A 24,419-nucleotide genomic window follows, 5' to 3' on the forward strand; every position below is an offset into this window, starting at 1 on the left:
TTTAAAATTGAGTATTTAAATTTTTAAATTATTAAAATTTAGTATTTAAATTTTTAAATTTTAAAATTTAAAGTTTTGAAATTAAATTTTTAAAATTTAGTATTTAAATTTTTAAATTTTAAAATTTAAATTTTTAAATTTTAAAATTTAAATTTTTAAATTTTAAAATTTAAATTTTTAAATTTTAAAATTTAAAGTTTTAATATTCAAATTTTTAAAATTTAGTATTTAAATTTTTAAATTTTAAAATTTAAAGTTTTAATAATTAAATTTTTAAAATTTAGTATTTAAATTTTTAAATTTTAAAAGTTAAAGTTTTAATAATTAAATTTTTAAAATTTAGTATTTAAATTTTTAAATTTTAAAATTTAAAATTTTAATAAATAATTTAAAATTTAGTATTTAAATTTTTAAATTTTTAAATTTTAAAATTTAAAATTTTAATAATTAAATTTTTAAAATTTAGTATTTAAATTTTTAAATTTAAATTTTTAAATATTCAAATTTAAATTTTTAAATTTTAAAATTTAAATTTTTAAATTTTAAAATTTAAATTTTTAAATTTTAAAATTTAAAATTTTAATAATTCAATTTTAAAAATTTAGTATTTAAATTTTTAAATTTTAAAATTTAAAGTTTTAATATTCAAATTTTTAAAATTTAATATTTAAATTTTTAAATTTAAAGTTTTAATATTTAAATTTTTAAAATTTAGTATTTAAATTTTTAAATTTTAAAATTTAAAGTTTTAATAATTAAATTTTTAAATTTAGTATTTAAATTTTTAAATTTTTAAATTTTAAAATTTAAAGTTTTTATAATTAAATTTTTTAAATTTAGTATTTAAATTTTTAAATTTTAAAATTTAAATTTTTAAATTTTAAAATTTAAAGTTTTTATAATTAAATTTTTAATATTTAGTATTTAAATTTTTAAATTTTTAAATTTTTAAATTTTAAAATTTAAAGTTTTAATAATTAAATTTTTAAAATTTAGTATTTAAATTTTTAAATTTTAAAATTTAAAATTTTAATAAATAAATTTTTAAAATTTAGTATTTAAATTTTTAAATTTTTAAATTATAAAATTTAAAGTTTTAATAATTAAATTTTTAAAATTTAGTATTTAAAAATTTAACGTTATAATAATTAAATGTTTAAAATTTACTATTTAAATTTTTAAATTTAAAAATTTAAAGTTTTAATATTTAAATTTTTAAAATTTAGCATTTAAATTTTTAAATTTTAAAATTTAAAGTTTTAATAATTAAATTTTTAAAATTGAGTATTTATATTTTTAAATTATTAAAATTTAGTATTTAAATTTTTAAATTTTAAAATTTAAATTTTAAATTTTAAATTTAAATTTAAATTTTAAATTTAAAATAACGTTTTAATAATTAAATTTTTAAAATTTAGTATTTAAACTTTTAAATTTTAAAATTTAAAGTTTTAATATTCAAATTTTTAAAATTTAATATTTAAATTTTTAATTTAATATTTAAATTTTTAATTTAAAAATTTAAATTTTAAAATTTAAAAATTTAAATTTTTAAATTTTAAAATTTAAAGTTTTAATAATTAAATTTTTAAAATTGAGTATTTAAATTTTTAAATTATTAAAATTTAGTATTTAAATTTTTAAATTTTAAAATTTAAAGTTTTGAAATTAAATTTTTAAAATTTAGTATTTAAATTTTTAAATTTTAAAATTTAAATTTTTAAATTTTAAAATTTAAATTTTTAAATTTTAAAATTTAAAGTTTTAATATTCAAATTTTTAAAATTTAGTATTTAAATTTTTAAATTTTAAAATTTAAAATTTTAATAATTAAATTTTTAAAATTTAGTATTTAAATTTTTAAATTTTAAAATTTAAATTTTTAAATATTCAAATTTAAATTTTTAAATTTTAAAATTTAAATTTTTAAATTTTAAAATTTAAATTTTTAAATTTTAAAATTTAAATTTTTAAATTTTAAAATTTAAATTTTTAAATTTTAAAATTTAAATTTTTAAATTTTAAAATTTAAATTTTTAAGTTTTAAAATTTAACGTTTTAATAATTAAATTTTTAAAATTTAGTATTTAAATTTTTAAATTTTAAAATTTAAAGTTTTAATATTCAAATTTTTAAAATTTAGTATTTAAATTTTTAAATTTTAAAATTTAAAGTTTTAATAATTAAATTTTTAAAATTTAGTATTTAAATTTTTAAATTTTAAAAGTTAAAGTTTTAATAATTAAATTTTTAAAATTTAGTATTTAAACTTTTAAATTTTAAAATTTAAAGTTTTAATATTCAAATTTTTAAAATTTAATATTTAAATTTTTAAATTTTAAAATTTAAAGTTTTAATATTTAAATTTTTAAAATTTAGTATTTAAATTTTTAAATTTTAAAATTTAAAGTTTTAATAATTAAATTTTTAAAATTTAGTATTTAAATTTTTAAATTTTTAAATTTTAAAATTTAAAGTTTTTATAATTAAATTTTTTAAATTTAGTATTTTAAAATTTAAATTTTTTTAATTTTAAAATTTAAATTTTTAAATTTTAAAATTTAAATTTTTAAATTTTAAAATTTAAAGTTTTTATAATTAAATTTTTTAAATTTAGTATTTAAATTTTTAAATTTTTAAATTTTAAAATTTAAAGTTTTAATAATTAAATTTTTAAAATTGAGTATTTAAATTTTTAAATTATTAAAATTTAGTATTTAAATTTTTAAATTTTAAAATTTAAAGTTTTGAAATTAAATTTTTAAAATTTAGTATTTAAATTTTTAAATTTTAAAATTTAAATTTTTAAATTTTAAAATTTAAATTTTTAAATTTTAAAATTTAAATTTTTAAATTTTAAAATTTAACGTTATAATAATTAAATGTTTAAAATTTACTATTTAAATTTTTAAATTTTAAAATTTAAAGTTTTAATATTTAAATTTTTAAAATTTAGCATTTAAATTTTTAAATTTTAAAATTTAAAGTTTTAATAATTAAATTTTTAAAATTTAGTATTTAAATTTTTAAATTTTTAAATTTTAAAATGTAAAGTTTTTATAATTAAATTTTTTAAATTTAGTATTTAAATTTTTAAATTTTAAAATTTAAATTTTTAAATTTTAAAATTTAAATTTTTAAATTTTAAAATTTAAATTTTTAAATTTTAAAATTTAAATCTTAAAATTTAAAGTTTTAATAATTAAATTTTTAATATTTAGTATTTAAATTTTTAAATTTTTAAATTTTTAAATTTTAAAATTTAAAGTTTTAATAATTAAATTTTTAAAATTGAGTATTTAAATTTTAAAATTATTAAAATTTAGTATTCAAATTTTTAAATTTTAAAATTTAAAGTTTTGAAATTAAATTTTTAAAATTTAGTATTTATATTTTTAAATTTTAAAATTTAAAGTTTTAATAATTAAATTTTTAAAATTGAGTATTTATATTTTTAAATTATTAAAATTTAGTATTTAAATTTTTAAATTTTAAAATTTAAATTTTAAATTTTAAATTTAAATTTAAATTTAAATTTTAAATTTAAAATAACGTTTTAATAATTAAATTTTTAAAATTTAGTATTTAAACTTTTAAATTTTAAAATTTAAAGTTTTAATATTCAAATTTTTAAAATTTAATATTAAAATTTTTAAATTTTAAAATTTAAAAATTTAAATTTTTAAATTTTAAAATTTAAAGTTTTAATAATTAAATTTTTAAAATTGAGTATTTAAATTTTTAAATTATTAAAATTTAGTATTTAAATTTTTAAATTTTAAAATTTAAAGTTTTGAAATTAAATTTTTAAAATTTAGTATTTAAATTTTTAAATTTTAAAATTTAAATTTTTAAATTTTAAAATTTAAATTTTTAAATTTTAAAATTTAAAGTTTTAATATTCAAATTTTTAAAATTTAGTATTTAAATTTTTAAATTTTAAAATTTAAAATTTTAATAATTAAATTTTTAAAATTTAGTATTTAAATTTTTAAATTTTAAAATTTAAATTTTTAAATATTCAAATTTAAATTTTTAAATTTTAAAATTTAAATTTTTAAATTTTAAAATTTAAATTTTTAAATTTTAAAATTTAAATTTTTAAATTTTAAAATTTAAATTTTTAAATTTTAAAATTTAAATTTTTAAATTTTAAAATTTAAATTTTTAAGTTTTAAAATTTAACGTTTTAATAATTAAATTTTTAAAATTTAGTATTTAAATTTTTAAATTTTAAAAGTTAAAGTTTTAATAATTAAATTTTTAAAATTTAGTATTTAAACTTTTAAATTTTAAAATTTAAAGTTTTAATATTCAAATTTTTAAAATTTAATATTTAAATTTTTAAATTTTAAAATTTAAAGTTTTAATATTTAAATTTTTAAAATTTAGTATTTAAATTTTTAAATTTTAAAATTTAAAGTTTTAATAATTAAATTTTTAAAATTTAGTATTTAAATTTTTAAATTTTTAAATTTTAAAATTTAAAGTTTTTATAATTAAATTTTTTAAATTTAGTATTTTAAAATTTAAATTTTTAAATTTTAAAATTTAAATTTTTAAATTTTAAAATTTAAATTTTTAAATTTTAAAATTTAAAGTTTTTATAATTAAATTTTTTAAATTTAGTATTTAAATTTTTAAATTTTTAAATTTTAAAATTTAAAGTTTTAATAATTAAATTTTTAAAATTGAGTATTTAAATTTTTAAATTATTAAAATTTAGTATTTAAATTTTTAAATTTTAAAATTTAAAGTTTTGAAATTAAATTTTTAAAATTTAGTATTTAAATTTTTAAATTTTAAAATTTAAATTTTTAAATTTTAAAATTTAAATTTTTAAATTTTAAAATTTAAATTTTTAAATTTTAAAATTTAACGTTATAATAATTAAATGTTTAAAATTTACTATTTAAATTTTTAAATTTTAAAATTTAAAGTTTTAATATTTAAATTTTTAAAATTTAGCATTTAAATTTTTAAATTTTAAAATTTAAAGTTTTAATAATTAAATTTTTAAAATTTAGTATTTAAATTTTTAAATTTTTAAATTTTAAAATGTAAAGTTTTTATAATTAAATTTTTTAAATTTAGTATTTAAATTTTTAAATTTTAAAATTTAAATTTTTAAATTTTAAAATTTAAATTTTTAAATTTTAAAATTTAAATTTTTAAATTTTAAAATTTAAATCTTAAAATTTAAAGTTTTAATAATTAAATTTTTAATATTTAGTATTTAAATTTTTAAATTTTTAAATTTTTAAATTTTAAAATTTAAAGTTTTAATAATTAAATTTTTAAAATTGAGTATTTAAATTTTAAAATTATTAAAATTTAGTATTCAAATTTTTAAATTTTAAAATTTAAAGTTTTGAAATTAAATTTTTAAAATTGAGTATTTATATTTTTAAATTATTAAAATTTAGTATTTAAATTTTTAAATTTTAAAATTTAAATTTTAAATTTTAAATTTAAATTTAAATTTAAATTTTAAATTTAAAATAACGTTTTAATAATTAAATTTTTAAAATTTAGTATTTAAACTTTTAAATTTTAAAATTTAAAGTTTTAATATTCAAATTTTTAAAATTTAATATTAAAATTTTTAAATTTTAAAATTTAAAGTTTTAATAATTAAATTTTTAATATTTAGTATTTAAATTTTTAAATTTTTAAATTTTAAAATTTAAAGTTTTAATAATTAAATTTTTAAAATTGAGTATTTAAATTTTTAAATTATTAAAATTTAGTATTTAAATTTTTAAATTTTAAAATTTAAAGTTTTGAAATTAAATTTTTAAAATTTAGTATTTAAATTTTTAAATTTTAAAATTTAAATTTTTAAATTTTAAAATTTAAAGTTTTAATATTCAAATTTTTAAAATTTAGTATTTAAATTTTTAAATTTTAAAATTTAAAGTTTTAATAATTAAATTTTTAAAATTTAGTATTTAAATTTTTAAATTTTAAAAGTTAAAGTTTTAATAATTAAATTTTTAAAATTTAGTATTTAAACTTTTAAATTTTAAAATTTAAAGTTTTAATATTCAAATTTTTAAAATTTAATATTTAAATTTTTAAATTTTAAAATTTAAAGTTTTAATATTTAAATTTTTAAAATTTAGTATTTAAATTTTTAAATTTTAAAATTTAAAGTTTTAATAATTAAATTTTTAAAATTTAGTATTTAAATTTTTAAATTTTTAAATTTTAAAATTTAAAGTTTTTATAATTAAATTTTTTAAATTTAGTATTTTAAAATTTAAATTTTTAAATTTTAAAATTTAAATTTTTAAATTTTAAAATTTAAATTTTTAAATTTTAAAATTTAAAGTTTTAATAATTAAATTTTTAATATTTAGTATTTAAATTTTTAAATTTTTAAATTTTTAAATTTTAAAATTTAAAGTTTTAATATTTAAATTTTTAAAATTTAGTATTTAAATTTTTAAATTTTAAAATTTAAAGTTTTAATAATTAAATTTTTAAAATTTAGTATTTAAATTTTTAAATTTTTAAATTTTAAAATTTAAAGTTTTTATAATTAAATTTTTTAAATTTAGTATTTAAATTTTTAAATTTTAAAATTTAAATTTTTAAATTTTAAAATTTAAATTTTTAAATTTTAAAATTTAAAGTTTTAATAATTAAATTTTTAATATTTAATATTTAAATTTTTAAATTTTTAAATTTTAAAATTTAAAGTTTTAATATTTAAATTTTTAAAATTTAGTATTTAAATTTTTAAATTTTAAAATTTAAAGTTTTAATAATTAAATTTTTAAAATTTAGTATTTAAATTTTTAAATTTTTAAATTTTAAAATTTAAAGTTTTAATAATTAAATTTTTAAAATTGAGTATTTAAATTTTTAAATTATTAAAATTTAGTATTTAAATTTTTAAATTTTAAAATTTAAAGTTTTGAAATTAAATTTTTAAAATTTAGTATTTAAATTTTTAAATTTTAAAATTTAAATTTTTAAATTTTAAAATTTAAATTTTTAAATTTTAAAATTTAAAGTTTTAATATTCAAATTTTTAAAATTTAGTATTTAAATTTTTAAATTTTAAAATTTAAAGTTTTAATAATTAAATTTTTAAAATTTAGTATTTAAATTTTTAAATTTTAAAAGTTAAAGTTTTAATAATTAAATTTTTAAAATTTAGTATTTAAATTTTTAAATTTTAAAATTTAAAATTTTAATAAATAATTTAAAATTTAGTATTTAAATTTTTAAATTTTTAAATTTTAAAATTTAAAATTTTAATAATTAAATTTTTAAAATTTAGTATTTAAATTTTTAAATTTAAATTTTTAAATATTCAAATTTAAATTTTTAAATTTTAAAATTTAAATTTTTAAATTTTAAAATTTAAATTTTTAAATTTTAAAATTTAAAATTTTAATAATTCAATTTTAAAAATTTAGTATTTAAATTTTTAAATTTTAAAATTTAAAGTTTTAATATTCAAATTTTTAAAATTTAATATTTAAATTTTTAAATTTAAAGTTTTAATATTTAAATTTTTAAAATTTAGTATTTAAATTTTTAAATTTTAAAATTTAAAGTTTTAATAATTAAATTTTTAAATTTAGTATTTAAATTTTTAAATTTTTAAATTTTAAAATTTAAAGTTTTTATAATTAAATTTTTTAAATTTAGTATTTAAATTTTTAAATTTTAAAATTTAAATTTTTAAATTTTAAAATTTAAAGTTTTTATAATTAAATTTTTAATATTTAGTATTTAAATTTTTAAATTTTTAAATTTTTAAATTTTAAAATTTAAAGTTTTAATAATTAAATTTTTAAAATTTAGTATTTAAATTTTTAAATTTTAAAATTTAAAATTTTAATAAATAAATTTTTAAAATTTAGTATTTAAATTTTTAAATTTTTAAATTATAAAATTTAAAGTTTTAATAATTAAATTTTTAAAATTTAGTATTTAAAAATTTAACGTTATAATAATTAAATGTTTAAAATTTACTATTTAAATTTTTAAATTTAAAAATTTAAAGTTTTAATATTTAAATTTTTAAAATTTAGCATTTAAATTTTTAAATTTTAAAATTTAAAGTTTTAATAATTAAATTTTTAAAATTTAGAATTTAAATTTTTAAATTTTTAAATTTTAAAATTTAAATTTTTAAATTTTTAAATTTAAAGTTTTAATAATTAAATTTTTAAAATTGAGTATTTATATTTTTAAATTATTAAAATTTAGTATTTAAATTTTTAAATTTTAAAATTTAAATTTTAAATTTTAAATTTAAATTTAAATTTTAAATTTAAAATAACGTTTTAATAATTAAATTTTTAAAATTTAGTATTTAAACTTTTAAATTTTAAAATTTAAAGTTTTAATATTCAAATTTTTAAAATTTAATATTTAAATTTTTAATTTAATATTTAAATTTTTAATTTAAAAATTTAAATTTTAAAATTTAAAAATTTAAATTTTTAAATTTTAAAATTTAAAGTTTTAATAATTAAATTTTTAAAATTGAGTATTTAAATTTTTAAATTATTAAAATTTAGTATTTAAATTTTTAAATTTTAAAATTTAAAGTTTTGAAATTAAATTTTTAAAATTTAGTATTTAAATTTTTAAATTTTAAAATTTAAATTTTTAAATTTTAAAATTTAAATTTTTAAATTTTAAAATTTAAAGTTTTAATATTCAAATTTTTAAAATTTAGTATTTAAATTTTTAAATTTTAAAATTTAAAATTTTAATAATTAAATTTTTAAAATTTAGTATTTAAATTTTTAAATTTTAAAATTTAAATTTTTAAATATTCAAATTTAAATTTTTAAATTTTAAAATTTAAATTTTTAAATTTTAAAATTTAAATTTTTAAATTTTAAAATTTAAATTTTTAAATTTTAAAATTTAAATTTTTAAATTTTAAAATTTAAATTTTTAAATTTTAAAATTTAAATTTTTAAGTTTTAAAATTTAACGTTTTAATAATTAAATTTTTAAAATTTAGTATTTAAATTTTTAAATTTTAAAATTTAAAGTTTTAATATTCAAATTTTTAAAATTTAATATTTAAATTATTAAATTTTAAAATTTAAAGTTTTAATATTTAAATTTTTAAAATTTAGTATTTAAATTTTTAAATTTTAAAATTTAAAGTTTTAATAATTAAATTTTTAAAATTTAGTATTTAAATTTTTAAATTTTAAAATTTAAAATTTTAATAAATAATTTAAAATTTAGTATTTAAATTTTTAAATTTTTAAATTTTAAAATTTAAAGTTTTAATAATTAAATTTTTAATATTTAATATTTAAATTTTTAAATTTTTAAATTTTAAAATTTAAAGTTTTAATATTTAAATTTTTAAAATTTAGTATTTAAATTTTTAAATTTTAAAATTTAAAGTTTTAATAATTAAATTTTTAAAATTTAGTATTTAAATTTTTAAATTTTTAAATTTTAAAATTTAAAGTTTTAATAATTAAATTTTTAAAATTGAGTATTTAAATTTTTAAATTATTAAAATTTAGTATTTAAATTTTTAAATTTTAAAATTTAAAGTTTTGAAATTAAATTTTTAAAATTTAGTATTTAAATTTTTAAATTTTAAAATTTAAATTTTTAAATTTTAAAATTTAAATTTTTAAATTTTAAAATTTAAAGTTTTAATATTCAAATTTTTAAAATTTAGTATTTAAATTTTTAAATTTTAAAATTTAAAGTTTTAATAATTAAATTTTTAAAATTTAGTATTTAAATTTTTAAATTTTAAAAGTTAAAGTTTTAATAATTAAATTTTTAAAATTTAGTATTTAAATTTTATAATTTAAAAATTTAAAAATTTAAATACTAAATTTTAAAAATTTATTTATTAAAATTTTAAATTTTAAAATTTAAAAATTTAAATACTAAATTTTAAAATTTAAGTTTTTATAATTAAATTTTTTAAATTTAGTATTTAAATTTTTAAATTTTAAAATTTAAATTTTTAAATTTTAAAATTTAAAGTTTTTATAATTAAATTTTTAATATTTAGTATTTAAATTTTTAAATTTTTAAATTTTTAAATTTTAAAATTTAAAGTTTTAATAATTAAATTTTTAAAATTTAGTATTTAAATTTTTAAATTTTAAAATTTAAAATTTTAATAAATAAATTTTTAAAATTTAGTATTTAAATTTTTAAATTTTTAAATTATAAAATTTAAAGTTTTAATAATTAAATTTTTAAAATTTAGTATTTAAAAATTTAACGTTATAATAATTAAATGTTTAAAATTTACTATTTAAATTTTTAAATTTAAAAATTTAAAGTTTTAATATTTAAATTTTTAAAATTTAGCATTTAAATTTTTAAATTTTAAAATTTAAAGTTTTAATAATTAAATTTTTAAAATTTAGAATTTAAATTTTTAAATTTTTAAATTTTAAAATTTAAATTTTTAAATTTTTAAATTTAAAGTTTTAATAATTAAATTTTTAAAATTGAGTATTTATATTTTTAAATTATTAAAATTTAGTATTTAAATTTTTAAATTTTAAAATTTAAATTTTAAATTTTAAATTTAAATTTAAATTTTAAATTTAAAATAACGTTTTAATAATTAAATTTTTAAAATTTAGTATTTAAACTTTTAAATTTTAAAATTTAAAGTTTTAATATTCAAATTTTTAAAATTTAATATTTAAATTTTTAATTTAATATTTAAATTTTTAATTTAAAAATTTAAATTTTAAAATTTAAAAATTTAAATTTTTAAATTTTAAAATTTAAAGTTTTAATAATTAAATTTTTAAAATTGAGTATTTAAATTTTTAAATTATTAAAATTTAGTATTTAAATTTTTAAATTTTAAAATTTAAAGTTTTGAAATTAAATTTTTAAAATTTAGTATTTAAATTTTTAAATTTTAAAATTTAAATTTTTAAATTTTAAAATTTAAATTTTTAAATTTTAAAATTTAAAGTTTTAATATTCAAATTTTTAAAATTTAGTATTTAAATTTTTAAATTTTAAAATTTAAAATTTTAATAATTAAATTTTTAAAATTTAGTATTTAAATTTTTAAATTTTAAAATTTAAATTTTTAAATATTCAAATTTAAATTTTTAAATTTTAAAATTTAAATTTTTAAATTTTAAAATTTAAATTTTTAAATTTTAAAATTTAAATTTTTAAATTTTAAAATTTAAATTTTTAAATTTTAAAATTTAAATTTTTAAATTTTAAAATTTAAATTTTTAAGTTTTAAAATTTAACGTTTTAATAATTAAATTTTTAAAATTTAGTATTTAAATTTTTAAATTTTAAAATTTAAAGTTTTAATATTCAAATTTTTAAAATTTAATATTTAAATTATTAAATTTTAAAATTTAAAGTTTTAATATTTAAATTTTTAAAATTTAGTATTTAAATTTTTAAATTTTAAAATTTAAAGTTTTAATAATTAAATTTTTAAAATTTAGTATTTAAATTTTTAAATTTTAAAATTTAAAATTTTAATAAATAATTTAAAATTTAGTATTTAAATTTTTAAATTTTTAAATTTTAAAATTTAAAGTTTTAATAATTAAATTTTTAAAATTTAGTATTTAAATTTTTAAATTTTAAAATTTAAATTTTTAAATATTCAAATTTAAATTTTTAAATTTTAAAATTTAAATTTTTAAATTTTAAAATTTAAATTTTTAAATTTTAAAATTTAAATTTATAAATTTTAAAATTTAAATTTTTAAATTTTAAAATTTAAATTTTTAAATTTTAAAATTTAAATTTTTAAATTTTAAAATTTAAAATTTTAATAATTCAATTTTAAAAATTTAGTATTTAAATTTTTAAATTTTAAAATTTAAAGTTTTAATATTCAAATTTTTAAAATTTAATATTTAAATTTTTAAATTTTAAAATTTAAAGTTTTAATATTCAAATTTTTAAAATTTAATATTTAAATTTTTAATTTAATATTTAAATATTTAATTTAAAAATTTAAATTTTAAAATTTAAAAATTTAAATTTTTAAATTTTAAAATTTAAAGTTTTAATAATTAAATTTTTAAAATTGAGTATTTAAATTTTTAAATTATTAAAATTTAGTATTTAAATTTTTAAATTTTAAAATTTAAAGTTTTGAAATTAAATTTTTAAAATTTAGTATTTAAATTTTTAAATTTTAAAATTTAAATTTTTAAATTTTAAAATTTAAATTTTTAAATTTTAAAATTTAAAGTTTTAATATTCAAATTTTTAAAATTTAGTATTTAAATTTTTAAATTTTAAAATTTAAAATTTTAATAATTAAATTTTTAAAATTTAGTATTTAAATTTTTAAATTTTAAAATTTAAATTTTTAAATATTCAAATTTAAATTTTTAAATTTTAAAATTTAAATTTTTAAATTTTAAAATTTAAATTTTTAAATTTTAAAATTTAAATTTTTAAATTTTAAAATTTAAATTTTTAAATTTTAAAATTTAAATTTTTAAATTTTAAAATTTAAATTTTTAAGTTTTAAAATTTAACGTTTTAATAATTAAATTTTTAAAATTTAGTATTTAAATTTTTAAATTTTAAAATTTAAAGTTTTAATATTCAAATTTTTAAAATTTAATATTTAAATTATTAAATTTTAAAATTTAAAGTTTTAATATTTAAATTTTTAAAATTTAGTATTTAAATTTTTAAATTTTAAAATTTAAAGTTTTAATAATTAAATTTTTAAAATTTAGTATTTAAATTTTTAAATTTTAAAATTTAAAATTTTAATAAATAATTTAAAATTTAGTATTTAAATTTTTAAATTTTTAAATTTTAAAATTTAAAGTTTTAATAATTAAATTTTTAAAATTTAGTATTTAAATTTTTAAATTTTAAAATTTAAATTTTTAAATATTCAAATTTAAATTTTTAAATTTTAAAATTTAAATTTTTAAATTTTAAAATTTAAATTTTTAAATTTTAAAATTTAAATTTATAAATTTTAAAATTTAAATTTTTAAATTTTAAAATTTAAATTTTTAAATTTTAAAATTTAAATTTTTAAATTTTAAAATTTAAAATTTTAATAATTCAATTTTAAAAATTTAGTATTTAAATTTTTAAATTTTAAAATTTAAAGTTTTAATATTCAAATTTTTAAAATTTAATATTTAAATTTTTAAATTTTAAAATTTAAAGTTTTAATATTTAAATTTTTAAAATTTAGTATTTAAATTTTTAAATTTTAAAATTTAAAGTTTTAATAATTAAATTTTTAAAATTTAGTATTTAAATTTTTAAATTTTTAAATTTTAAAATTTAAAGTTTTTATAATTAAATTTTTTAAATTTAGTATTTAAATTTTTGAATTTTAAAATTTAAATTTTTAAATTTTAAAATTTAAATTTTTAAATTTTAAAATTTAAAGTTTTAATAATTAAATTTTTAATATTTAGTATTTAAATTTTTAAATTTTTAAATTTTAAAATTTAAAGTTTTAATAATTAAATTTTTAAAATTTAGTATTTAAATTTTTAAATTTTAAAATTTAAATTTTTAAATTTTAAAATTTAAATTTTTAAATTTTAAAATTTAAAGTTTTAATATTCAAATTTTTAAAATTTAGTATTTAAATTTTAAAATTTAAAATTTTAATAATTAAATTTTTAAAATTTAGTATTTAAATTTTTAAATTTTAAAATTTAAATTTTTAAATATTCAAATTTAAATTTTTAAATTTTAAAATTTAAATTTTTAAATTTTAAAATTTAAATTTTTAAATTTTAAAATTTAAATTTTTAAATTTTAAAATTTAAATTTTTAAATTTTAAAATTTAAATTTTTAAATTTTAAAATTTAAATTTTTAAGTTTTAAAATTTAACGTTTTAATAATTAAATTTTTAAAATTTAGTATTTAAATTTTTAAATTTTAAAATTTAAAGTTTTAATATTCAAATTTTTAAAATTTAATATTAAAATTATTAAATTTTAAAATTTAAAGTTTTTATAATTAAATTTTTTAAATTTAGTATTTAAATTTTTAAATTTTAAAATTTAAATTTTTAAATTTTAAAATTTAAAGTTTTTATAATTAAATTTTTAATATTTAGTATTTAAATTTTTAAATTTTTAAATTTTTAAATTTTAAAATTTAAAGTTTTAATAATTAAATTTTTAAAATTTAGTATTTAAATTTTTAAATTTTAAAATTTAAAATTTTAATAAATAAATTTTTAAAATTTAGTATTTAAATTTTTAAATTTTTAAATTATAAAATTTAAAGTTTTAATAATTAAATTTTTAAAATTTAGTATTTAAAAATTTAACGTTATAATAATTAAATGTTTAAAATTTACTATTTAAATTTTTAAATTTAAAAATTTAAAGTTTTAATATTTAAATTTTTAAAATTTAGCATTTAAATTTTTAAATTTTAAAATTTAAAGTTTTAATAATTAAATTTTTAAAATTTAGAATTTAAATTTTTAAATTTTTAAATTTTAAAATTTAAATTTTTAAATTTTTAAATTTAAAGTTTTAATAATTAAATTTTTAAAATTGAGTATTTATATTTTTAAATTATTAAAATTTAGTATTTAAATTTTTAAATTTTAAAATTTAAATTTTAAATTTTAAATTTAAATTTAAATTTTAAATTTAAAATAACGTTTTAATAATTAAATTTTTAAAATTTAGTATTTAAACTTTTAAATTTTAAAATTTAAAGTTTTAATATTCAAATTTTTAAAATTTAATATTTAAATTTTTAATTTAATATTTAAATTTTTAATTTAAAAATTTAAATTTTAAAATTTAAAAATTTAAATTTTTAAATTTTAAAATTTAAAGTTTTAATAATTAAATTTTTAATATTTAGTATTTAAATTTTTAAATTTTTAAATTTTAAAATTTAAAGTTTTAATAATTAAATTTTTAAAATTGAGTATTTAAATTTTTAAATTATTAAAATTTAGTATTTAAATTTTTAAATTTTAAAATTTAAAGTTTTGAAATTAAATTTTTAAAATTTAGTATTTAAATTTTTAAATTTTAAAATTTAAATTTTTAAATTTTAAAATTTAAATTTTTAAATTTTAAAATTTAAAGTTTTAATATTCAAATTTTTAAAATTTAGTATTTAAATTTTTAAATTTTAAAATTTAAAATTTTAATAATTAAATTTTTAAAATTTAGTATTTAAATTTTTAAATTTTAAAATTTAAATTTTTAAATATTCAAATTTAAATTTTTAAATTTTAAAATTTAAATTTTTAAATTTTAAAATTTAAATTTTTAAATTTTAAAATTTAAATTTTTAAATTTTAAAATTTAAATTTTTAAATTTTAAAATTTAAATTTTTAAATTTTAAAATTTAAATTTTTAAGTTTTAAAATTTAACGTTTTAATAATTAAATTTTTAAAATTTAGTATTTAAATTTTTAAATTTTAAAATTTAAAGTTTTAATATTCAAATTTTTAAAATTTAATATTTAAATTATTAAATTTTAAAATTTAAAGTTTTAATATTTAAATTTTTAAAATTTAGTATTTAAATTTTTAAATTTTAAAATTTAAAGTTTTAATAATTAAATTTTTAAAATTTAGTATTTAAATTTTTAAATTTTAAAATTTAAAATTTTAATAAATAATTTAAAATTTAGTATTTAAATTTTTAAATTTTTAAATTTTAAAATTTAAAGTTTTAATAATTAAATTTTTAAAATTTAGTATTTAAATTTTTAAATTTTAAAATTTAAATTTTTAAATATTCAAATTTAAATTTTTAAATTTTAAAATTTAAATTTTTATATTTTAAAATTTAAATTTTTAAATTTTAAAATTTAAATTTATAAATTTTAAAATTTAAATTTTTAAATTTTAAAATTTAAATTTTTAAATTTTAAAATTTAAATTTTTAAATTTTAAAATTTAAAATTTTAATAATTCAATTTTAAAAATTTAGTATTTAAATTTTTAAATTTTAAAATTTAAAGTTTTAATATTCAAATTTTTAAAATTTAATATTTAAATTTTTAAATTTTAAAATTTAAAGTTTTAATATTTAAATTTTTAAAATTTAGTATTTAAATTTTTAAATTTTAAAATTTAAAGTTTTAATAATTAAATTTTTAAAATTTAGTATTTAAATTTTTAAATTTTTAAATTTTAAAATTTAAAGTTTTTATAATTAAATTTTTTAAATTTAGTATTTAAATTTTTAAATTTTAAAATTTAAATTTTTAAATTTTAAAATTTAAATTTTTAAATTTTAAAATTTAAAGTTTTAATAATTAAATTTTTAATATTTAGTATTTAAATTTTTAAATTTTTAAATTTTAAAATTTAAAGTTTTAATAATTAAATTTTTAAAATTTAGTATTTAAATTTTTAAATTTTAAAATTTAAATTTTTAAATTTTAAAATTTAAATTTTTAAATTTTAAAATTTAAAGTTTTAATATTCAAATTTTTAAAATTTAGTATTTAAATTTTTAAATTTTAAAATTTAAAATTTTAATAATTAAATTTTTAAAATTTAGTATTTAAATTTTTAAATTTTAAAATTTAAATTTTTAAATATTCAAATTTAAATTTTTAAATTTTAAAATTTAAATTTTTAAATTTTAAAATTTAAATTTTTAAATTTTAAAATTTAAATTTTTAAATTTTAAAATTTAAATTTTTAAATTTTAAAATTTAAATTTTTAAATTTTAAAATTTAAATTTTTAAATTTTAAAATTTAAATTTTTAAGTTTTAAAATTTAACGTTTTAATAATTAAATTTTTAAAATTTAGTATTTAAATTTTTAAATTTTAAAATTTAAAGTTTTAATATTCAAATTTTTAAAATTTAATATTTAAATTATTAAATTTTAAAATTTAAAGTTTTAATATTTAAATTTTTAAAATTTAGTATTTAAATTTTTAAATTTTAAAATTTAAAGTTTTAATAATTAAATTTTTAAAATTTAGTATTTAAATTTTTAAATTTTAAAATTTAAAATTTTAATAAATAATTTAAAATTTAGTATTTAAATTTTTAAATTTTTAAATTTTAAAATTTAAAGTTTTAATAATTAAATTTTTAAAATTTAGTATTTAAATTTTTAAATTTTAAAATTTAAATTTTTAAATATTCAAATTTAAATTTTTAAATTTTAAAATTTAAATTTTTAAATTTTAAAATTTAAATTTTTAAATTTTAAAATTTAAATTTATAAATTTTAAAATTTAAATTTTTAAATTTTAAAATTTAAATTTTTAAATTTTAAAATTTAAATTTTTAAATTTTAAAATTTAAATTTTTAAATTTTAAAATTTAAAATTTTAATAATTCAATTTTAAAAATTTAGTATTTAAATTTTTAAATTTTAAAATTTAAAGTTTTAATATTCAAATTTTTAAAATTTAATATTTAAATTTTTAAATTTTAAAATTTAAAGTTTTAATATTTAAATTTTTAAAATTTAGTATTTAAATTTTTAAATTTTAAAATTTAAAGTTTTAAATTTTAAAATTTAAATTTATAAATTTTAAAATTTAAATTTTTAAATTTTAAAATTTAAATTTTTAAATTTTAAAATTTAAATTTTTAAATTTTAAAATTTAAAATTTTAATAATTCAATTTTAAAAATTTAGTATTTAAATTTTTAAATTTTAAAATTTAAAGTTTTAATAATTAAATTTTTAAAATTTAGTATTTAAATTTTTAAATTTTTAAATTTTAAAATTTAAAGTTTTTATAATTAAATTTTTTAAATTTAGTATTTAAATTTTTAAATTTTAAAATTTAAATTTTTAAATTTTAAAATTTAAATTTTTAAATTTTAAAATTTAAAGTTTTAATAATTAAATTTTTAATATTTAGTATTTAAATTTTTAAATTTTTAAATTTTAAAATTTAAAGTTTTAATAATTAAATTTTTAAAATTTAGTATTTAAATTTTTAAATTTTAAAATTTAAAATTTTAATAAATAAATTTTTAAAATTTAGTATTTAAATTGTTAAATTTTTAAATTTTAAAATTTAAAGTTTTAATAATTAAATTTTTAAAATTTAGTATTTAAATTTTTAAATTTTAAAATTTAAATTTTTAAATATTCAAATTTAAATTTTTAAATTTTAAAATTTAAATTTTTAAATTTTAAAATTTAAATTTTTAAATTTTAAAATTTAAATTTTTAAATTTTAAAATTTAAATTTTTAAATTTTAAAATTTAACGTTTTAATAATTAAATGTTTAAAATTTAGTATTTAAATTTTTAAATTTTTAAATTTTAAAATTTAAAGTTTTAATAATTAAATTTTTAAAATTGAGTATTTAAATTTTTAAATTATTAAAATTTAGTATTTAAATTTTCAAATTTTAAAATTTAAAGTTTTGAAATTAAATTTTTAAAATTTAGTATTTAAATTTTTAAATTTTAAAATTTAAATTTTTAAATTTTAAAATTTAAATTTTTAAATTTTAAAATTTAACGTTTTAATAATTAAATGTTTAAAATTTAGTATTTAAATTTTTAAATTTTAAAATTTAAAGTTTTAATATTTAAATTTTTAAAATTTAGTATTTAAATTTTTAAATTTTAAAATTTAAAGTTTTAATAATTAAATTTTTAAAATTTAGTATTTAAATTTTTAAATTTTTAAATTTTAAAATTTAAAGTTTTTATAATTAAATTTTTTAAATTTAGTATTTAAATTTTTAAATTTTAAAATTTAAATTTTTAAATTTTAAAATTTAAATTTTTAAATTTTAAAATTTAAAGTTTTAATAATTAAATTTTTAATATTTAGTATTTAAATTTTTAAATTTTTAAATTTTTAAATTTTAAAATTTAAAGTTTTAATAATTAAATTTTTAAAATTGAGTATTTAAATTTTTAAATTATTAAAATTTAGTATTTAAATTTTTAAATTTTAAAATTTAAAGTTTTGAAATTAAATTTTTAAAATTTAGTATTTAAATTTTTAAATTTTAAAATTTAAATTTTTAAATTTTAAAATTTAAATTTTTATATTTTAAAATTTAAATTTTTAAATTTTAAAATTTAACGTTTTAATAATTAAATGTTTAAAATTTAGTATTTAAATTTTTAAATTTTAAAATTTAAAGTTTTAATATTTAAATTTTTAAAATTTTGTATTTAAATTTTTAAATTTTAAAATTTAAAGTTTTAATAATTAAATTTTTAATATTTAGTATTTAAATTTTTAAATTTTTAAATTTTAAAATTTATAGTTTTAATAATTAAATTTTTAAAATTGAGTATTTAAATTTTTAAATTATTAAAATTTAGTATTTAAATTTTAAAATTTAAAATTTTGAAATTAAATTTTTAAAATTTAGTATTTAAATTTTTAAATTTTAAAATTTAAAGTTTTAAATTTTAAATTTTTAAATTTTAAAATTTAAATTTTTAAATTTTTAAATTTAAAGTTTTAATAATTAAATTTTTAAAATTGAGTATTTATATTTTTAAATTATTAAAATTTAGTATTTAAATTTTTAAATTTTAAAATTTAAATTTTTAAATTTTAAAGTTTAAATTTTTAAATTTTAAAATTTAACGTTTTAATAATTAAATTTTTAAAATTTAGTATTTAAATTTTTAAATTTTAAAATTTAAAGTTTTAATATTCAAATTTTTAAAATTTAATATTTAAATTATTAAATTTTAAAATTTAAAGTTTTAATATTTAAATTTTTAAAATTTAGTATTTAAATTTTTAAATTTTAAAATTTAAAGTTTTAATAATTAAATTTTTAAAATTTAGTATTTAAATTTTTAAATTTTTAAATTTTAAAATTTAAAGTTTTTATAATTAAATTTTTTAAATTTAGTATTTAAATTTTTAAATTTTAAAGTTTAAATTTTTAAATTTTAAAATTTAAATTTTTAAATTTTAAAATTTAAAGTTTTAATAATTAAATTTTTAATATTTAGTATTTAAATTTTTAAATTTTTAAATTTTAAAATTTAAAGTTTTAATATTTAAATTTTTAAAATTTAGTATTTAAATTTTTAAATTTTAAAATTTAAAGTTTTAATAATTAAATTTTTAAAATTTAGTATTTAAATTTTTAAATTTTTAAATTTTAAAATTTAAAGTTTTTATAATTAAATTTTTTAAATTTAGTATTTAAATTTTTAAATTTTAAAATTTAAATTTTTAAATTTTAAAATTTAAATTTTTAAATTTTAAAATTTAAAGTTTTAATAATTAAATTTTTAATATTTAATATTTAAATTTTTAAATTTTTAAATTTTAAAATTTAAAGTTTTAATATTTAAATTTTTAAAATTTAGTATTTAAATTTTTAAATTTTAAAATTTAAAGTTTTAATAATTAAATTTTTAAAATTTAGTATTTAAATTTTTAAATTTTTAAATTTTAAAATTTAAAGTTTTAATAATTAAATTTTTAAAATTGAGTATTTAAATTTTTAAATTATTAAAATTTAGTATTTAAATTTTTAAATTTTAAAATTTAAAGTTTTGAAATTAAATTTTTAAAATTTAGTATTTAAATTTTTAAATTTTAAAATTTAAATTTTTAAATTTTAAAATTTAAATTTTTAAATTTTAAAATTTAAATTTTTAAATTTTAAAATTTAAATTTTTAAATTTTATAATTTAACGTTTTAATAATTAAATGTTTAAAATTTGGTATTTAAATTTTTAAATTTTAAAATTTAAAGTTTTAATATTTAAATTTTTAAAATTTAGTATTTAAATTTTTAAATTTTAAAATTTAAAGTTTTAATAATTAAATTTTTAATATTTAGTATTTAAATATTTAAATTTTTAAATTTTAAAATTTATAGTTTTAATAATTAAATTTTTAAAATTGATTATTTAAATTTTTAAATTATTAAAATTTAGTATTTAAATTTTTAAATTTTAAAATTTAAAGTTTTGAAATTAAATTTTTAAAATTTAGTATTTAAATTTTTAAATTTTAAAATTTAAAGTTTTAAATTTTAAATTTTTAAATTTTAAAATTTAAATTTTTAAATTTTTAAATTTAAAGTTTTAATAATTAAATTTTTAAAATTGAGTATTTATATTTTTAAATTATTAAAATTTAGTATTTAAATTTTTAAATTTTAAAATTTAAATTTTTAAATTTTAAAATTTAAATTTTTAAATATTTAAATTTTAAAATTTAACGTTTTAATAATTAAATTTTTAAAATTTAGTATTTAAATTTTTAAATTTTAAAATTTAAAGTTTTAATATTCAAATTTTTAAAATTTAATATTTAAATTATTAAATTTTAAAGTTTAAATTTTTAAATTTTAAAATTTAACGTTTTAATAATTAAATTTTTAAAATTTAGTATTTAAATTTTTAAATTTTAAAATTTAAAGTTTTAATATTCAAATTTTTAAAATTTAATATTTAAATTATTAAATTTTAAAATTTAAAGTTTTAATATTTAAATTTTTAAAATTTAGTATTTAAATTTTTAAATTTTAAAATTTAAAGTTTTAATAATTAAATTTTTAAAATTTAGTATTTAAATTTTTAAATTTTAAAATTTAAAGTTTTAATAATTAAATTTTTAATATTTAATATTTAAATTTTTAAATTTTTAAATTTTAAAATTTAAAGTTTTAATATTTAAATTTTTAAAATTTAGTATTTAAATTTTTAAATTTTAAAATTTAAAGTTTTAATAATTAAATTTTTAAAATTTAGTATTTAAATTTTTAAATTTTTAAATTTTAAAATTTAAAGTTTTTATAATTAAATTTTTTAAATTTAGTATTTAAATTTTTAAATTTTTAAATTTTAAAATTTAAAGTTTTAATAATTAAATTTTTAAAATTGAGTATTTAAATTTTTAAATTATTAAAATTTAGTATTTAAATTTTTAAATTTTAAAATTTAAAGTTTTGAAATTAAATTTTTAAAATTTAGTATTTAAATTTTTAAATTTTAAAATTTAAATTTTTAAATTTTAAAATTTAAATTTTTAAATTTTAAAATTTAAATTTTTAAATTTTAAAATTTAACGTTATAATAATTAAATGTTTAAAATTTACTATTTAAATTTTTAAATTTTAAAATTTAAAGTTTTAATATTTAAATTTTTAAAATTTAGCATTTAAATTTTTAAATTTTAAAATTTAAAGTTTTAATAATTAAATTTTTAAAATTTAGTATTTAAATTTTTAAATTTTTAAATTTTAAAATGTAAAGTTTTTATAATTAAATTTTTTAAATTTAGTATTTAAATTTTTAAATTTTAAAATTTAAATTTTTAAATTTTAAAATTTAAATTTTTAAATTTTAAAATTTAAATCTTAAAATTTAAAGTTTTAATAATTAAATTTTTAATATTTAGTATTTAAATTTTTAAATTTTTAAATTTTTAAATTTTAAAATTTAAAGTTTTAATAATTAAATTTTTAAAATTGAGTATTTAAATTTTAAAATTATTAAAATTTAGTATTCAAATTTTTAAATTTTAAAATTTAAAGTTTTGAAATTAAATTTTTAAAATTTAGTATTTAAATTTTTAAATTTTAAAATTTAAAGTTTTAATAATTAAATTTTTAAAATTGAGTATTTATATTTTTAAATTATTAAAATTTAGTATTTAAATTTTTAAATTTTAAAATTTAAATTTTAAATTTTAAATTTAAATTTAAATTTAAATTTTAAATTTAAAATAACGTTTTAATAATTAAATTTTTAAAATTTAGTATTTAAACTTTTAAATTTTAAAATTTAAAGTTTTAATATTCAAATTTTTAAAATTTAATATTAAAATTTTTAAATTTTAAAATTTAAAGTTTTAATAATTAAATTTTTAATATTTAGTATTTAAATTTTTAAATATTTAAATTTTAAAATTTAAAGTTTTAATAATTAAATTTTTAAAATTGAGTATTTAAATTTTTAAATTATTAAAATTTAGTATTTAAATTTTTAAATTTTAAAATTTAAAGTTTTGAAATTAAATTTTTAAAATTTAGTATTTAAATTTTTAAATTTTAAAATTTAAATTTTTAAATTTTAAAATTTAAATTTTTAAATTTTAAAATTTAAAGTTTTAATATTCAAATTTTTAAAATTTAGTATTTAAATTTTTAAATTTTAAAATTTAAAGTTTTAATAATTAAATTTTTAAAATTTAGTATTTAAATTTTTACATTTTAAAAGTTAAAGTTTTAATAATTAAATTTTTAAAATTTAGTATTTAAACTTTTAAATTTTAAAATTTAAAGTTTTAATATTCAAATTTTTAAAATTTAATATTTAAATTTTTAAATTTTAAAATTTAAAGTTTTAATATTTAAATTTTTAAAATTTAGTATTTAAATTTTTAAATTTTAAAATTTAAAGTTTTAATAATTAAATTTTTAAAATTTAGTATTTAAATTTTTAAATTTTTAAATTTTAAAATTTAAAGTTTTTATAATTAAATTTTTTAAATTTAGTATTTTAAAATTTAAATTTTTAAATTTTAAAATTTAAAGTTTTAATAATTAAATTTTTAATATTTAGTATTTAAATTTTTAAATTTTTAAATTTTTAAATTTTAAAATTTAAAGTTTTAATATTTAAATTTTTAAAATTTAGTATTTAAATTTTTAAATTTTAAAATTTAAAGTTTTAATAATTAAATTTTTAAAATTTAGTATTTAAATTTTTAAATTTTTAAATTTTAAAATTTAAAGTTTTTATAATTAAATTTTTTAAATTTAGTATTTAAATTTTTAAATTTTAAAATTTAAATTTTTAAATTTTAAAATTTAAATTTTTAAATTTTAAAATTTAAAGTTTTAATAATTAAATTTTTAATATTTAATATTTAAATTTTTAAATTTTTAAATTTTAAAATTTAAAGTTTTAATATTTAAATTTTTAAAATTTAGTATTTAAATTTTTAAATTTTAAAATTTAAAGTTTTAATAATTAAATTTTTAAAATTTAGTATTTAAATTTTTAAATTTTTAAATTTTAAAATTTAAAGTTTTAATAATTAAATTTTTAAAATTGAGTATTTAAATTTTTAAATTATTAAAATTTAGTATTTAAATTTTTAAATTTTAAAATTTAAAGTTTTGAAATTAAATTTTTAAAATTTAGTATTTAAATTTTTAAATTTTAAAATTTAAATTTTTAAATTTTAAAATTTAAATTTTTAAATTTTAAAATTTAAAGTTTTAATATTCAAATTTTTAAAATTTAGTATTTAAATTTTTAAATTTTAAAATTTAAAGTTTTAATAATTAAATTTTTAAAATTTAGTATTTAAATTTTTAAATTTTAAAATTTAAAGTTTTAATAATTAAATTTTTAAATTTAGTATTTAAATTTTTAAATTTTAAAATTTAAAGTTTTAATAATTAAATTTTTAAAATTTAGTATTTAAATTTTTAAATTTTAAAATTTAAAATTTTAATAAATAATTTAAAATTTAGTATTTAAAT

This window comes from Aethina tumida, chromosome 1 (genome assembly GCF_024364675.1).
Source record: "Aethina tumida isolate Nest 87 chromosome 1, icAetTumi1.1, whole genome shotgun sequence".
Classification (NCBI taxonomy): Eukaryota; Metazoa; Arthropoda; class Insecta; order Coleoptera; family Nitidulidae; genus Aethina; species Aethina tumida.